Source organism: Prenolepis imparis, unplaced genomic scaffold (assembly GCF_030444845.1).
Source record: "Prenolepis imparis isolate NDT839.2.m4 unplaced genomic scaffold, iyPreImpa1.0 SCAF_11, whole genome shotgun sequence".
Lineage (NCBI taxonomy): Eukaryota > Metazoa > Arthropoda > Insecta > Hymenoptera > Formicidae > Prenolepis > Prenolepis imparis.
Window position 1 is genome coordinate 4751777 of NW_028141169.1, and position 15689 is coordinate 4767465.

Genomic DNA, 15689 nt, shown 5'->3' on the forward strand with positions numbered 1-15689 from the left:
GATGTGATATACATATTATCGATAAAAGAAAAATTTTATATATTTTTTACGAAATTCATAAACTCTCTCACTTTATTTTATCTGAACATTCTATCTTATCTCACATTTTTATCATCTTCTCGTCTTATATATTTTACGAGTAAAATCGATGGAAGTAAGATTTATGTGATAACATGATCTAGAATTTTTTATGATAGAGTCAATTTTTTGGTTTTGAAACTCGAAAAAATACTACTTGTAATATCATTCATCGTCTGTCGTTCACTGTCTTTCTCAGCTGCATAGTTCTTATTTTGATTAAATATATAATTTGAACTAGAAAGAAAAATTTATTCGCATCGAATACTTGATATTAGATACTTTGGGCTGATAAGAATATAATAAATGCTTTTATAATAAATTAAAGGCCTTTAATTGGAGCAAGTAATCAACCTTGGGACGCTTTAGTTACTTCGATAATTTAAAACAGATTTTGGAAGCGGCTGTTTCGCTACATCGCACGACATAATTCTTACTTATCTCTCGATAAATTAATTGCCGTGAAAATTTGCGCAAGGTACCGAGAGCTATTAAATCTTAATAAAAAATCAACCATCAGGCGCAGACGCTAAACGCTCGGTATTTATATCGTCGTTATAAATTCTGTGTCGTTTAATATCGCGTATATACATCCAAATCACACGATGAAAAATGCATAGAAACTCCCTCGCGTTACTTGATAAAATACACGTCGGTCGTATAATTCCGTATGCCAAAAAAATCCACGGCGATGCAAGTAAGCGGGCGCTGATGAATTTACGAGGTCAGCTTTTCCCCCCCGTCGCGAATCTAGCCTGCACTCATCCTATCGTGAATCCCAAGTTGACCGAAACGAGTGCGCATCTTTATTTTAAACGGATTTCAAACTATACTGGCGCTTGATCGGCATTTGCCAAATATGGATGATCACAATCTGGCATCGAACAATGTGTTTATTTGTTAAATATTAGAATAAAATAAAGAAGATGCAAATACATGCATTTTATTATTTGCCGTGTAACTTTTGTCGTGTACAATTGCGAAAAGAATATGTTATTTGCTTTGAGATATATTTGACTGCACATACATTACACTTATATAGTCCTTCAATTATATAAAATAAATATATTAGCGAATAGTAAGAAATAATGTTTCGTAATGAAATTTTTCTCTGCTAAATCGCATTAAATTAGATAACAATCAAAATTTTAAAAATTTCGTTTACCCTTACTCTCTCTGTGGTGTAACGGTATCTACTTTATGATAAAATAAAATTTTGCTTGTAAACGCGAGATATTTATATTAGTTCAATATTTGATAAATATAAACGTATATTTTATAAACGACTATCTTTATAAACTGTCTGGTGGCTCGTATCACAAACTCCTTCCCTCGTGAAAACGTTCTCTCTAAGCTTCGGTGGCGTGCAACCAGAAGCTGATCTGTTCCTCGGGACAGGTTTATTTGCCGTCCATAAAATCGACCGTATAAAAGATATCCGTAAAATAAATTTTATCCGCTGAGGGATTATTTATCGCGATATCTACGGTTCGTGATTTCGTGCCGAGAAGAAAGTCGCGACTATAATCCCATGGGTGGAGCTTCGTGATCACGTATACTCACCGATTCGGCAGAATCGCACGTATTATAATTCGGAGAATTGCATATACAATTCGTTGAGTTATAAATCAACATTTTAAGAATCGAAATCGATATCATTTTTCTAACTCGTTTTGTCGTAGACATGCCACGTTTCCCGCGAAAGCTCACTAGGACGCTGAGATTTTATTACAATTATCCATGATTTCAGACGATATTCCGAAGGAAAATTTGTTTTTTACGCTGACTAGTGATTACGGAGAAATATAATATTTATCTAAAGATGTGTTTACACAGCTTCGTATTAAGTTGCACGAGAAATCTCGTTATCTTCGCATATATTGGATTATTATTCGCTCCAACGTATGTAACATAATTCGCAATTATCGTGCGAAATATTAAAAGTAGATTTAAATCTGTAAGGAAAATTTTTATCGCACGGACGCCCGTTCTTGTACGACTTGTGTATTAATCTATTCTCTTTAGAAAATTTTTATTCTCGTGCACATATATACATATATACCAAAACTCTAACGTATCTTATAACGAAATTTCTAAAAAAAAAAGATAAATTATTTTAAAGTTCAATCATTTTGCACTACATTTCATTAATTTGCACCGTCACATGTCCAATTAGTTTCTGTAACATCAGATAACACTGCACAGCGTCATCGCAATATCGTTCTATTTGCAGCGTGATATTTCGGCATCGGAAAAAATAAAATTACATTTCGCAATTCCATTTTCGCGAGCGCGCTACGCTTTTTAGCCGCGTATGCAATAATCTGGGCGTGACGTGTAGCTCAACCCGCTGACCGCTATTCGCGAATTCTTTTTCTGTACCGTAGCAACGGCTTCGGTATATTGTATATACCGGTAAAGACGAAATATGGTGTGTCCCGTATAATGGTCTCACGTATATTGACCGGCTTAATAATGTCGTCGGTCCGTGGTACTTACCCTGGGCTAGCTCTAAGGACGAAACCCGAGCTTAGGATGGAGTTCTGATAGTCGTTGGTTATAATCGTAAACTCGGTATGTAACACACGGCCGAAGAAACGACGATCTCGGGAGAGCAATTCCTTGGCGAGAACCCAGGGAATATCGACAGCCGTTCTGGGCAAACGTTTCTTCTTCCCTATGTCAGTATATATATAAGCGAGAGCGACGTACGGGGACGCATGGAAAGAAGATACGCACGGTTGCTTATCACAGCGCTCGGCTTGAATATTCTCGCAAATACGGTTTTATATAAAATCGGATTTTAAATCGAGGCACACACGGATTGTGTGCGCGCGGAGCGTACATTTTTCGCATACCGCGGAAAAATATGTTACCGGACGGCTGAGAGAAACGATTATACATTTATAAGAATATCGCATATCGCAAATATTCGTTTTTACCCTCCTTGTGTGTATGTTAAGACCACATGTTTGTTATCATTTCGACCCAAGACTTATCAGAGTTTCATATAATTTTCACATTTACTCTGCAAGAATTTGCTCTGCTCAATTTGGTAAAATATTGAAATAATTAAATTAAATCAAATGTTAAATATTTCTTTATATACTCAATTATTATTTTAATGCGTATACAGCAGATTTTATCACGAGATAAATAAATGATTTCGGTAATATTGAAATAAAGTCATTATGCATTATATTGAAATTACGCCGTCATACTTATATATTTACATCCTCGCAAAGTATCTTTTACGCTACATATCACTGGAAACCTAGATGGCGAATGCAAGTAGGACACTCCTGAGCCTTAAGCTCAGTCAACACGGCCACCGATATTGAAAAATGCTGGTTTGATTTATTGCGGTGCTCCATCGTTTATCCTGCCCTCTCTCGCTGTAGTTAAGTCCGTCAGGTATGAGACACATAGATATCTCTAGAGATTCTGTTCTCATAGAACTAATCATACGATCACGAATTTTCTAAAATCTGCTCTTATATACATGTATTTGAAATCTGAGAGTAATGTTAACATGAGATATTAATTTATACAATTTCGTGAATTGCGTAAATTAATAATTTTCTTGTAATACATATAATATATATAAATAAATATTCATCGGATAAATATTATATTAATATCGATTTAATTTTATTTTTTATTAATTTCTTCGCTTAATTATCACTGGTCAAATCTATCAGATTTGTTGATCAATTTTGAAAACATTAATGAATACATATACACGTGACAACACATAACTATGACTTTATTTAATTAATCTTTTTATATTTTATCTTTATAATCCTTCAAGTTTTAATTATTTATTAATATATAACAGAAATGCATCCTTATTTGTAACAAAGCCATCAAAAATTTATTTCTACGTGCTAGAACGTAAAAGTCGTATTTACGCTATACATATTGCAAAAGTTAAAAATCTTTGTCTTTAATTATTCATCGAGGATTGTTCGCGCACGCAAATAGCGTCGCTGTTGTAAGCAATGAGAATGTTTAATCTGTTTGTACTGTGCTCGCTCGTATTTTACGTTCTTCTGGTATGCACCACGTTTAGACTTCGAAATACTGCATGTATACACAAAAATATTCTACCTGCGAAACGAACGTACGCTCCATGAGATCGGTATCGATTCGTGGATTATCTTGGTAGCGCCCAGTCATGGAAAATCCCTTTTCGAATTTTTGCTTTTATCCTAGATGCGCATATATCTCGAAATAAAATACAAAATATAGCTGTCTATTGATGGAAAAAAAACTTGGATACGCGAACATCACGCACAACCGTTGAGTAAATTTAAATTGAAATTCAAACTTTTGGGCAGCGTATATAGCCGGACGAGAGAGCAGGAAGAAAAAAAAATGAAAGTGAGATTTAATTTTATAAAATTAAAAATTCTATGAGAGAGAAACACATTTAATCCGCTATGCAAATGCGTTGCGCGCAACGCTTTTGATACATGGGCTTTCAACTCAATATTATCGTTTTTATTACTGCACAATTGTAGAATTAGCGGAAGGATTCCATTTTCACATTGATAGTTGTTAACTTACTTCCGTTATCAGTGTTGATCAGATTTTTACATCATTCTCGTCACGCGTTAATTAAAAAAATGTGAAAGTAATAAACGTATACGCTACCTAGTTTCACGTTCATCGTTTCATGTTCATCGTTTCACGCTAGAGAACTTTATCGTTGAATTATTAATTGACATATACGACCTCGTTATACGCGTACTCGCGGCTCACAATGGCCGCTCCAAAATAAGAGACGAAAATGCTTTTTCGTAGGCGAGGAACAGCCATACAATCACGTGAATGTAATTGTGCAATCTGGCAAGACCGTGCCCGTTTTCGTTGGCCATGTTCTTTCGTGTCTAGCTGCCACTGCGAGCACGCGTATACACGTTATTAAAGAGGATTTACTACTTTACCGTCTGAAAGAGGATTTGATGGTCGCTTGGATCGAGGGAGCCGGCCGGCATCACTCGACTATGTAATCACAAGCATTTCACTCTCCATATTTATCGCGCTTCCTGACAACGCAAAGCCCCGTCGACGTTTGATGCGAGTTGTCCCAATTAGAGTGTTGGTTACGCTTCCCTTTAACCTTTCTTGCCCTCCGTCTCGACCTCTCGTGCTTGTTATTTCGATTATTTGTCCTCCTGCGTGTAACGATGTCGAGGGTAGCTTATAAAATGTTAATGGTCATTGACAGACGTATAAGATGCTCGATAATTTTCTGTCACAGCTTTGAGATCTGAATTTCATATAGTAATATTTGAAAAACCAAGATAAGATGCGACAAAGTTTATTAATATTCGTGAATTTGTGTTTCTATTATAGTCATACATATTTTCGCGTTCGTATATTTTATTTAAATGATTTGAAATATATATTAACAAAAATATATAAATATATATAAATATATATATAGTAGTACAAAATCATAAATATTACATTCGCGTTTACTTTTGTAGGTCACGTGAGTATATAGCGCTTCACATATCGCGCCCCAGTGGAAATCTCGAAAGTTCGAAAGAAATTTAAAAGACTATTATAAACAAGAAACAGGACAAAACTAGACCTAATAAAAATACGAGCTCAAGTAAGATAAAGTAAACTAAATGAAATAATCAACGACAAATTTATATATTGAGGAGAAAAATTCGCTTTTAGAAAAAGATCCAATAGCAAACCAACGTGCTTGAAATATATCGATGTAACGAAAAACTTTGCTTGCGATAAGGAATCCGGAGAGGAAACACGGAAGCTGCTTAGTATAGGAGGATGACTTTTGAAAAAGTCTCCGATCGCACGAGAAGTGTGGCTTGCGTATCCTCCTTTCTACGAAAAGTGGCCGAGCATCGAGAATACATACTCGAGTGCTCGAGAAAAGAATACACGAGCCTGTCTGACTAAACTAGGCGAAATGGAAAGAAGGGAGTCCGTTCTCTCTCTCTCTCTCTCTCTCTCTCTCTCTCTCTCTCTCTGCGACCCTTTTCCCTTTCCCTCTTTTCTTCATCGCCGCTCGCCATCCATGCTTGTATAAGCTCCGGTATTGTCTCGCGGAAACAAAAGACAGGTAGCTTATGCCCCACACAAAGTTCAGTCTCAAGTGCTATTCCCTTCTAGTTCTATTCTCTCGACTGCCATCCATGTGTCGTTATTCTTCTTTTGCCCGCTTCTCTAACTCTCTCTCTCTCCCCCTTCATTTTCATCCACTAACTCTTTATCATTTCCCTTTCGAACTGCGACAACCCTTCTCCTCTTCCTCCCTTTTTCTTCTGCACGTCCATATTCTTTGTTTTTCCATCTCTTCCCTCGTATATTCTTCCGCATTGTAACTCGTTCTAACTCTCGACTTCATCTTTCTCTCCGATTCTTCTTATTCCATTCGTTCGTTCCAATTCCGTCTCCTGCCTTAGCTCTCATTTTGTGTCCCCGTACTTTTCAGCGAAAATTCTTGTGGATAAAGTTTCGTGTCGCCATGTCAAAGCAGTTTTTTCCTCCCATTGTCGTCCAAGAGAAATATTACGAGATTATTTGTTTCCGGAATTAATAAATATAATTTTATTTAAATATTTTCCAAAGCAGTTTTGAAACATCGTCTTTCGATAACAACATTTTTGAAATTCGTAATGAACGTCAAACTGTTTCTTCGTGAAACTAGTTAATCTTAACGTATATATTTTCAGAGCGTTTTTTTTTTCTTCTCAGAATTTTGCTTTAATAAGACATATATAAGAAAATTTACATACAAATACATACTGCATAATTGCAATAATTAATAAAGTTTCATAAATTGTCACGATCTAAGATACAATATAGCATTGTATATTAATATTTCAGAGTTAAATTCAGAGCATAAAATAAAGAAATGTATGAATACAGATTGTTGAGACTTCATTTTTCGTATCGTGACGGTATAAGATCGAGAAGATGCATGCACACAATGCGAAATCGCGTTGCTTGAGTCGTCGTTGCCTGCCTGCCTGGCTGCCTCCCTGCGGCTTAGCCGGATCTCGTTACTATTCATTACTTTTAGCGTCTAATGGATCACGCTACGCCGTCTACTCTCGTGCTAAGCCAGACAGAGAAGGATCGTCAAACCGTCGAAAAAATTCTTGATTAAATCTGGGAGCGCAGTTGACGAATTTAATAACGTTTCCCACATTATCATAAAGCGACGACGCCGTGCGATAGCGTCAGAAATATTAAGATCACTTTAAATAATTGAAAAGTATTACGATATTAATTATGCGCGCAACGAAATATCAAATTTCGGTCGATAGACAAAATTACCACAAAATCATTCAAACCGTGGCTATATTTTTCAAATACAGAAAATAATAAGTAATATTCTATAAACGTAGATCCGTATATGTATGTATATGTACATCGACGAACTTTAATATTTAGTTATTTAAGCGTTCGCGATATACAGCTATTATTCCCGCTCCACTTATGTATCTCCATTCACGGAATTATGCCGTGCAAACAATATAAATTTCCATTCGATTCGCTGTAGAATAAATAGGAGCCGCCGTTATTTACGTACTTGCCGCGCGAAAAACGCGATACTTGAAAACTCGGGATAGCCTGATATCAGAGGTGCACGTAGCGATAATACGTACACGCGGAGAATTTAATTTCCACATAACTGGTACGCGCGCTTATCCATCCATTTCGCCGGTTTCGAGTCCAGCACTTCCCCGGAGCGCGCTTTCGCTCACCTCGGCGCGATATTAAAAGATCGTTCGTCAAATGCAATGCGAATCGTAAATCGAAAAAATCCCCTCCTCCTCCCTGTGCGAGCGAAACTTCGTTACATTATCGCGCATCGATTGCTATCTCGTTATCATCGCGATAATTATAGCATTCTCGCTGTAAGATCGCATTAGTTAACGTCGTTCGCGATAAATTCGTTCGTATGTGTATATATGTGTGAACGCGCGATACTTATCGTCGACACGGCAAAGAGAAAAATATAAAATTATACAATAACATTCGTGTTATAATTATAAGAGGGTGCGGTTTCGTATTTCGCAGTTGCGAGTACTTATAACTGGTATTCGCGTTTACGAGTATTCATTATCGTTGTCGCGGAGTCCTTAATTAAGGTTCCACTTGTATACTTATCTCGTTTGTCCAACGGCCGTAAGTAAAAGATCAACTTTTCTCAACTACGAAAACCGTGCAAACTACGTAATGATAATCGATATTACGTTACGTATCTACGATACGCCTTTGCTTCGATCAACTTGGTAACTTTAGCATTAGTCGATACAATATTTCGCGAGCGCGGTATTAATTAATAACAGTAAATTTATTAATAGAGAGAGAGATAGACCTTACATTATATAAAGAAACTTTTAACATTTTGTTATTATTTCTAACAAAAGCGATGGAGTGTCACATTAATATAAGAAAGACTTTCAGTTGGGCGACAAGTCTGCCTTATCGTTGATACGTTCTACTCGCTACACACATCCGCGTCTTTGCAATTTCGCAATCCGGATAGAACATCCGTGTTTAGCTTTATTAGCTTTGACTCTTACTTCCCAGCATAAGGGATTGATAGCTTATCCGTAGGATTATCTGACATATGAAGGTTAGCCATGCCATGCCATGGACAATGATAGTACAACCGCGAAACGAAAGGACAGAGAAATGCCCGCGTTCGTGCATTGTTGTGGTTATCCGACGGCACGCTTGCTTTGCAATCCATGATCCAGTCACGGCATTAATGTGCATACACCTGCATCTGCAATGTACGCGTACAATTATCCGATAAGAAGGCAAAGCGAATATTGAACATAGAACATGCCTGCATACTTGTGAAAAACGATTGATGATTGCAAGTAGCATCTAACAATGTGGAAGCGATTATTATTTTTATATTGTGGATTAAAAAAGAGGATATTTTTAATCTAAACTTTTTTCTCTTTTTGAATTTCTCTCTGTTATTTCTGAATAAGAAGTCAATAAGTTATATTTTATTAAAAAATCACTATATTTAAGATTGTCTTCTTCCTTTTTTTTTAAATGTCTTAATCGAAAAGTAGAGATTAAAAACATGCATTCACGTATGCATATGTAAGAGTAATTTCAAATTTCGTATTATGCATATTTCATACAATTTTTAGTAAACTCGTGCATTAATTTCTAGAGAATTTTAAAAACAAAAATTGTCATAAAAAATATAGTACGCAACAGTTGATAAATCTTTCTCTAAAAAAGTAGAAGATATACAAAGAGAAGATTCCAAAGAATACATTTTACGCGATAAATTTATCGAATCAATGCGACTGTCGTATTGTGTAGTTGAAAGAACATATGACGATATGACAATATTGTAATTGCATGCGAATACGGTAAAATTTTCGTCATACAAATGCGGTTCTTTTGAATTCGTTGAATTTGCAAACAGAACAGGCATTGTCCAGTTTTATGGTGAACTCTTTTCTTTCCATCTCTCTTTGTATACTTTGACAAACGAAATGATTGTACTAACGGACAGCGTGTGCGCGTCGACACATCTTAATCACCAAGTTTCCATGTTGATTGTGATAAAAAATTTCGCGCTTATTGAACGACGAAACAATTCGCTTTAATTCGTGATTTGCCTGTAAAAAAAAGTACGAGCGGAAGAAATTTATTAAAGTAAATTATCAATAATCGAATGGATTTTTATTAGCGCATTGCGTTGCGTTCAATTCATTTAAAATTTATTACAATTTTATACGCACGGAATCTAAAGCATTACTATTGTTCCTCCGGACAATGGATTTTCCACTTAAGAAAGTATTACACCGATTTGATGCGCATTTTTATTCGAGCAAACTACTGCGCGTCGTTGAAATACGTACTACGTTCGTCGCTAAAGTTCTCTGTAGAAATTCCTGTTCAAAATAAATCCTTTTCTAAGCTTGAAAGTGGAGAACGTCGCCAAGAACTACTTTTCAAAGTCCATATATTCCATGTAAATTTTCGCTCTTTGTTTAGGATTGTTTAAGAATCATATTAGTGAACAACGCAACTTTCCTCGTAAACATGTATATCTCCTTTCTATTATATTCAAATAATGCCATATAATATTCGCTAGATATCGTATTCGAGCGAGAAAAACGCTAAAAATTACTTAAAAATTATTCAATACGCAACTTTTGCAAAATTTTAAGCTAAAAATTTGTGTAATTTAATATGAAACAATAGCAAAAGTCAAATTATTATTATTCTGCTCTCTGTGAATATAGTTATAAAATTCATCGATATTAAACCGTATATAATATTTCGAGAAGAGATAATTATTGCTGCGGGATTAAAATAAAAGGAAAAAATATTACGGAAGTTTCGAAATAATGGCTTTGGTACTCTAAAATTACTCGGAAGAATCGTTACCGTCGGTTATAGTTTCAGAAAGTGTCTAATTTATCGGTATGCGACGGTGGTGGTAAATCACTTCCACTTAGTCTGACCAGAACAGCCCGTATCTACTATATGTTTTATACGCCTCATTCATCCTCCAACGCAATCGCGAAGGCGGATGAAAAACACGGACACGTATACACCGTCGCGTCTTCTACAGACGGGTCTTTTTCATATGCCGTATGCTTCAAGAAGAACATCGCATTTTTCTTCGGCTATCTTGTTCGTCGCACCTTTGAACCGAAGAAGAGAAGAAAATGCCCCGCTAAAGTGCGTTGTCACGTCTACATTCTTTACGCGTCTCACGAAACGTATTGAATTATAACTGTGATGCAGATATAGTTTCTTATCTAATTTCTCATTATTTGAGATTTTTAATATTATGTACTTATATAATTTACTTGTTAAATGTTTATATAATTTAATATTATATAGAAAAGAAAAGAGTGAAAAGAAACACATGGATTTTTGGGCTGTAGTTTTTAAAAAGTATGATTGATTGTTTGATTATTTATCTTATTATAAAATATTATCCTAGTATATATTATTTTATTAAAATTATTGAAATTACATTGAACTCTCTTTCTCTCTACATAAACAAAATTTACGCAGTTTATGCGATTGCATATGCAATCTCGAATAAACAACTCCCTGCTTGATCTGATCGAAAAAGCAATCTCATCATTAATTTAAAAAAATCGAGAAACTTGATTGTCTTGGCGCGAATTTGTTCTTCTGGTGTCACATTAAGTCATCGTACAAAATAGTCATCTCGGGACTGAAATCGGCGCGTCCTAATTTTTAGCCGTGTCCATTCGAAAGTTCAGTCGTATTGCAATCGAAGGAAGCAAACCGAAGGCAGAATCGAAACAACATCGCGTGATAGGAATGCGACGCGAAACACATCGCTTCGAAAATCACCTGTCGCAAACGACCGAAACGGAAAAGGGACATCAAGACAGAAAGATATAGATAGAAGGAAGGAAGGAGAGAGAGAGAGAGTGTGTGTGTGTGTGTGTGTGTGTGTATGCCCTGTGAGAACGGCTTCGAAGAATACATACTATCTGTCGGATACTCGACGGTCACTTCATAGCCGGGATAGACGAGAGAGCTGGTGAATAGTAATCTGCACGGAGCGCGCTGCCTTATAAAGCAGAGACCACCGCGCGTTGCGGGATGACGTGTGCCATTTCTATGCAAACTACATGTATGTATGCAGGTAGTAGCGCTGCGCTACTACACGTTTAAGGCGGCGGTGACGGCGGATAGGCAGACGTAATGCCTTGATGCAGGCTAGCATTTTGGTTACTGTTATACATACGGTTCTCCGTCGTCGACCCGAACGTCGTCACTTCACCTCTCTCTCTCTCGCTTCCCCGTTGCCGCTTTCTGTTCAATGTCCTCGCTCTAGTTTTCCCTGCTCGTATCCACGACGAGACTAGCCCTCTTCGCCTTATCTGCTCGCTCGTTTCTTGCTTCGCTATTTTTATGTTCGTTTAGTAGTCCACTGCATTTTCGCACTTGATCTCTCTATTTTTGTTTTTGTCATTCAATCTCTTTGCATCGCCATCTCGCCCTGTCGATGCAATATCGAATTGAACGATACAAAGCAAGAAAAAATACTACTGTCAGATACATATAACCGTTTATTGATCTCTGAGCGAGCAAGAAGCTATGACGAGGCAGGGTCTTGAATTCCAACGCCGGATGTAATCTTGATGGAAAAATCAAGCACAAATTTTTCTGTTTTTATTTTCTCTATTTACATCTTATTTTTAAAATGCATACGTTTATTTTTTTCGGGCTGCATTGAAAATTTAATGAGACTTTAGGAGAAAACGATGACTTCGCGCTCCGTTTTTGTCGCGATGCTAGACTCGAACAAACACTAACAGCTTGATTCGGTCGCTCTCCCTCGCTTTTCAAAGAGAGAGAGAAAGAGACATGTGCGTGCACCAAGTCAGCAGGGCTAAATTACACGTTCGATAAAATAAGCGCGAGGGCACACAAAGCGTGCCCGTGAAGCGCTCAGCCGCACGCGGGGCGGAACCTTTGTCCGCAGTCGAGCGAACGTGTTTTTCAGGAACTCGCGCATTTGGGAGAGCCCCCGATTGCTTCTGTTTGCGTATATGCATCCAGTGGGCGCAAGCACACGCGGCCCACTTACCCCTTTACCATGGCAGAACGCGCATCCCTTTGTTTTCTAGAGGCCTCCATTATGCTTTCAAACATGGATAACCGACTGGCAAGTCAAATTGCGCGCAATACCGTACAATAGACAAGTAAAATAGGAATAAACCTCTTTAGTTCTACAATTTCTCTTATCTTTTTTTTTTTTTTTAATATTGTTGAAATATATTTTATCTACTTGTTCATTTAGTTGTCTTCGATCCATTTTTTTGCGGTCTGTTATGATTGAGGCTCAATAAAAAATATATGTATACGATTCAAATTTATTATTATTAATTTCTTGTAATTAATTAGATATTATTGGATGTTTTATTGGATTAATATTATTTAAGTGTTGTAAATTAAATATTATGTTATGACGACGAAAAGAGTGTTTCTCTGCAAATTTAAATATTTTTTAGCAAGTATCAATATTTATTCAAGGTAATCAAGTAATAGCATTTACTTACCTAATATGCTGAGTCAGAAATATCAAAGCGATGAGACAACCAACGATCAACAACCATGTCGGACAAGTTGATTTCGTCTCACAAACGTAAAAACACTATTTTTTTAGCTATAGAACTTTTTTTAACTACAAGACTTTTTTTTAAAGATATTTATAGCAAGAAGCTTAACATCTCCAACGAACGTTTTAAAATCGCATAAAATTTCGTGCCAATTAATTAGAAAGATTTCTAAAGATTCCCAAAGACAAAGCTCGATAACATAACAATAGAACAATAGTTTTCATCATCTCGAAACTTTAAAATGCTCGAAATGAAAAGCGAAACTCCTGCTGCTCACGTACACATACACATATACATGTCTATATACAATATATAGATGTGTATTTCATAAATTATCTGATAATTTACTGCGGAAATTATTACACGATGGATACGAAACACAGAATCTGCAACAATCGTGCACTTTGCATTAGCATAGCGTTATAATTAATTATTTTCATTTATTATGTACGCTCACAATGATGTTTGCTAACATTAAATTAGACAACGCAACGTTACAACACTACAGCGAAAACTCACAGTAGTGAGTGCCTGATGCTTCGACCTGAATAATTCGCGCTGTTTCTAGTTAAATAAAGTGTTGAAACTTCGTTATCGCGAAACGGACGCAAAATTCAATGCGCCTGAAAACGAGTAACTGACGTGATATGCAAAATAACAGGTGGAAGTCCGTTAACAAACATTGTATGTTGTTTAGAACGAGATTAGCGTTGGAATGCCGGCTATACTATACGTATTCGTACGAAAGAAAAAAACAATTTATATATTTTATAATTATCGACAATACTCTTTTTTTTGTGAAAAAAAGAAACTTTTTCTCCTTTCCGATTAAATAACATTGAACAATCATGGATATTTCCGCATTAATTTCCCTCGGTTATAGCTTTATGCCCGGAGAGATTAAATTTCCCGTTCATTTCCCACGTTAAGCCATTTCCTTTTACGAGCGGTTAAAAGACTTTTCGGAATTTGGCGAAGCCATCGAAGCCCGGTATTTCGCCTCGGTGCTTTGATGAATACGAGTAGCGGCCAAACACGCTCGCTACTTTCAGGCTTTCAAACTCGATTTGCCGCAGCACCTATGTATGTGCAAGATAGAGTCGAGGCGTTTAGAATGCCGAACTTTTCCACGGCCGAATCGAATCCCCGATGAAAGGAAGGCCCTCCTGAAGGAGGTACGTGGATGCTTTCCTCGCGCAGATCACGCGAGCTAAACTTTTCTCGTGTAAGATCCTTACTTCCGTGAATTAAATATGTTTGCACTGGTAAGTTATGTGCGGTGCACATCTTACTTCGTGTACTCTCTCTCTCTTTTCTGAAAGTATTTTTTACCAGTATATTACCATATTGTATAAAAGAGTTTTTATATTATATATAAATAATGATTAAAAAATTATATATATATATAGAAATAATTACATATGAAAAAGAAACTATTCTTTTATTTTTTTATATTTGACAATAAAATATGCAAGAATATATGATTTATTATCGCATTTTCTCTCCACAACTCGGTTAAACAAAGAGAACCGCATTGGAGTTTAATGTTTTCTCATTTATAATTCCTTCCGTCTATATACCTACATTATGTTCTCGTGTAATATAATTTTAGCAGCTTGACTAATAATTTATTTAGATAGTTATATTTTCCGGGAAACAATTAAAATGTCGATACCGGATTGGTCAATTTAAAATCAAAATAGTTCGATCTTCTTTATTTCCAAATTAAATGTAAGGTTTAATCTCGAACTTGTTAAATTTTAATATTTAATATAAAAGAATAATGTAAGATAAAAATATAATAGTAGAATTTATTTAATTTGTGTTATTTAAATATGTATATGGAAAACATATTTTGTGTTTTTGTTTTTTTGTTTTTTTTTTTCTTCGATAAAAAAGCTCTCTTTCTTTCACATGAAACTCGATTTATAAATTTTCTTTTCGCACAAAGTCACGACTGTTCAAAAAAGATTCGGTCCGTAATTTCGAAGCAACATGATCTGAATAAAGTTTTGCAAGTGTGACGCGAACGGGGTCGTGTTTTTGAGAGAGAGCATCGCGAATGCACCCCACTACGTGTATCTCTCTTTTTTAACGCAAACGCGTTCGCACAGCGCGTAAAAGGTATGTACGCCCGCTACGTATCCATGGATTATTCAAATGAGGTCAGGACGAGGCGCAGGCACATTCGAGCTCGCCGCACCGGCAAACGCAGTCTCCTTGAATCGTAATCTGCCGTCGAGGGCAAACATCCTAAATCACCCGCCACGCCCGGAAATAGGTCGTATTCGTGAAAATTTTAACAAAGTGCGCGCACACGTCAGGGAAAAAATTCTTTCGCGTCTTTTACTTTTTCGGTTCTATCGCGAATTACGCGGTATATTGGGAATTGTATTCGGTAAAGCAATACGAAGGATGCGGTTAAACTCGAGCGATGTCGCAATTAGTAAAACGTTTGCATTTTTT

At 36.3% G+C, this 15689-nt stretch overlaps 1 protein-coding gene across 7 annotated transcripts in view; it reads left to right on the forward strand.

The window, feature by feature from the left end:
* Dpr12 (defective proboscis extension response 12) overlaps positions 1-15689 on the forward strand; it is a 258892-nt gene that overhangs the window by 142075 nt on the left and 101128 nt on the right. The window lies entirely within an intron of this gene.